At 50.3% G+C, this 3,342-nt stretch overlaps 1 protein-coding gene across 2 annotated transcripts in view; it reads left to right on the plus strand.

Moving 5' to 3' along the window:
• TRIM3 (tripartite motif containing 3) overlaps positions 1-3,342 on the plus strand; it is a 24,849-nt gene that overhangs the window by 246 nt on the left and 21,261 nt on the right. The window contains exon 1 of one of the 2 annotated variants that reach the window (XM_024757009.1): positions 1-41. The exons of the other annotated variant lie outside the window; for it this stretch is intronic. The gene's annotated coding sequence lies outside the window, so the exon portion shown is untranslated. The remainder of the gene's footprint in view (positions 42-3,342) is intronic. 2 annotated transcript variants of the gene reach the window in all.

The following is a 3,342-nucleotide window of genomic DNA, read 5'->3' on the forward strand; positions in this document are numbered from 1 at the left end:
CCGCAGTCCGGGTCTTGGCCCTCCCATCCTGCCTCGCCGCGGTGAGTGCGACGGGCGGCCCCCAGGGGTGCGTTTGTATCCCTGTCTGCCCAGGTCCCGGTCCGGGTGCGAGCGGCGGTGTGTCTGTCCGAGTGTCTGTGGGTGAGGGCATAGATGCTTTTCAAAAGCTGTGCCTGTCTCTGTCCACGTGAGGCGTGTCCCTGTCCGTGAGAGCAGTGGGGGGATTCTTCGGGCTGTGGCTGCTCACGTGAGGTCCATGTTTGAGGGGGGAGGCGCGGGTGGATGGGTGATGCTTCCTTGGAGGAGCGCGGGGTTTGGGAGCTTGTGTATGTTGGCGGAGGGTGTCGAACGCTGCGGCCGAGGATGGTGGGGGGTGGGGGAGCGGGTGGGGCTGCTGAGTGGGACTCTGGAATCTTGTGGCCCAGCTTGTCCGAGGGTTCCTTTCTCCCTGGTGCAGACACTTCCACCCTTTGCTACCCCCTCCCTCCTCAGGCACCTAGAGGCCCACCAGCGGGTATAGAGGACACCCTTTCCTCCTCTAGCACTGGCCTCTGGACAGGAAGCCGCATCCGGAGGCTGTTTCTTGTAGGAAAGGACCCTTCTGTTTCCCCTGCAGCCTGGGCCCCGCCTGGAGGACCCCAGGCTCCTCCCTGGTTCTGGCCTCCTCCCTTCTGGACTTGGCTTCAGATCATGGGCTGCAAACCTGCAGGGACAGATGGTTGCAGGTTGGAGGGGCAGGCTGCACCCCAGGGAGGTCAGTCCACTAAAGGCCAGCCCTGGGCTTGTTCCTGGTGTGGGGGTCTCCGATGTGGAAAGCAGAAACCCAGGACTAGCCCCTGTAGGAAGATGAGATCTGGTAGGTTGGAGCAGGTGCAGAGGTCTTTTTCACAGGTCTCTCCCTGCCTGTCTGTCCAGCTCATCAGTGCCCATTCATCCCCTAAGCAGGGTTCTGATTTGCTGCAGAATTGGAATCAGAGCTGCAGGCCTGACAGGTGCCCTGCTTCTCTTGGCTTGCATGCCTCCAGTGACAGAGCACTTACTACTTCTGTTATGGGAACGCTTCTTTATGTTAAGTGGAGGTCGTTTTCCTTGGAACTTCGTTCACTTGTCTTGTTACTGCCTTTGATTTTGCCTCTCTGTCTGGTGAGAGGATACTGCAGTGATTTAAAGCATGGATGGCTCTCTTATCACCAACATATACTGAGCACCCTCTGTGTGCCAGGTGCTGCCTCAGCCATGTAGGGGACAATGGCATTCTTGCTAAGAGAAGAGCTTGAGCAAAGGCCCATAATTGATATAGTACAGCCTGTGTTCAGAAAAATGGAGCAAAACCATTTTGCTAGGCCAGGGTAGGGGGTGCCCAGAGGGAGTGTCATGGGTGCCCTAAACTCAGCAAACATTAATTTTGGAAGGGAGGTGGGGACAACTACAGCCACTCTCTAACACACCTAGCCTTCCTGTGGAAACCAGCAATCATACTCAAGGTAGTACAAGATTGGATTTAATCATGGGCACATATTACAGTCTGTAGGGACCTTTGGCTGGACAGAAAACCTTGGGAATCTCAGATTTGGGGAAGAAAAAGATACCCTCCCCCAATTTGCAAGTAAGGGGATGGAGTAGTCCAGAGTCTTACCTTGCATTGGCGAAATTAGTGAGAGTCAGGACTAACTCCTGGATCTCCTGACTTTTAACCTAGACACATTATAGGAGCAGAAGCAAGGATAACAGTCATACCTAATATCTGAAAGTTGAAAGAAGAGGAGGAATTGAAAAGACTCCCAGGATTCTGGCTGATGTGGCTAGGTGGATGGTGGTGGCTTTTACTGAGATGAGAGACGCAGCAAGATGAGTAGGTTAGGGGAAAGTGAATTCAGTTTTAGACTAGTGTCTAGCATCATCCCTGTACAGATGTCCAAGGAACAGCTGGATATACAGGTGTGGGTTCAAGAAGTTTTCTGCACAGGAGATAAGGCTTTGGGAGTCATTAGCAAGTGGACGGTAACCGAAACCATGGGAGATGGTGAGATTTTCCAGACAGAGTATGGAAGTGAGGGGAGAAGAGGCCCTAGAACAAAGCCCTGAGGAGCTAGACATATAAGGAATGGACAGTGAAGGAGCAGCCAGAGAGGCAAGTGGAGAACTGGCATCGAGTGGGTTGTGATAGCATCAAGTACAGCCTCTGCCCTTTTGAGTCTTGCTCTCTTGCCCAACTGGTCTGTGTTTCTTAATTTTTGATGCTTCTCTTCCATTACTCACTGTTTTCCCAGTGTACCTATCAAACTCCTATTTGTCCCCTAAGAGCCGGCTCATATATCCCTTCCTCTGCAAGTCTTCTTTATTCTCCACCACCTTCAGAGTTGGGTACTTCCTCCTCTTTGCTGCTGTAGCAGTTTGAATATGTCAATATCATGACACTTATCACATGGTAGTTGTATATTTCCATGTCTGTTTCCCACACTAGTCTGAGAACTTGTGAAGGACAGGGAGTGTGTCTGTTTCAGCATTGTGTCTCCAGTAACCACTTTAAGGGCCTTGCCAGAGGGCCCAGGGAAGTTTGATTGTTTGATAGGTTGATCAGCTCATTGAATGGTTCATTCATCTACTTACTCAGTCTGGCAGTAGTGGGTGGGAGAGTTGGTACTGCAGATTTCATCATTTTCCTTCCCTGCCAATCTTATTGCAAGGATTCCTTGGCTTTGAGGACTTCACCTCCTCCAAGGCTTCATCTGTTTCAAAGAAAACCCAAAGACTGTAGCCTGCAGTCATTTGTCATTTTGCTGAAGCCTCAAATGATCAAATACACTTGGAGGCTAGTGACCAGGAGTGAGTCATTTTCAGAAGCAAGTGAGCCTAACTGGCCTCTTGCATCCACTTTTTAACAATGCCTCGGTCACCTACCTTCACTCACAGCTGTGTCAGTCATCTATACTGGGACTCTCATGAGGTTGTACGAGGAAGTCATGGAGGAAGTTAGATGCTGTTTGAGAATTTGGAGAAACTGAAAAGCCTTGGAACACATCCTTTGCAGATGTCAAAGATCAGGTGGAATCGGCACTGGCTGTCCTCATTTGCTCACAATCAACTTCCTCTTCAGCCCCCTGTATCTGGCTTCCTTTCCTCCAGCCCTTAGAAACCACACTCCCTGAGGTTAATACCAGCTTCTTTTGGGCTTTAGATCATGGGAACTGTTTGCAGCATTTCACAATGAAGATTGTTCTCTTACTCGTGAAGCTCTCTTCTCCCTTGGCTTTCATATCTCTTTCCTGATTCTCCTGCCTCTCTGGCCACACCTTTTCAATTCTTTACAGGCTTTTTTTTTTTTTTTTTTTTTAATTGTTG

This window comes from Neophocaena asiaeorientalis, unplaced genomic scaffold, assembly GCF_003031525.2.
Source record: "Neophocaena asiaeorientalis asiaeorientalis breed wild unplaced genomic scaffold, Neophocaena_asiaeorientalis_V1.1 scaffold504, whole genome shotgun sequence".
Lineage (NCBI taxonomy): Eukaryota > Metazoa > Chordata > Mammalia > Artiodactyla > Phocoenidae > Neophocaena > Neophocaena asiaeorientalis.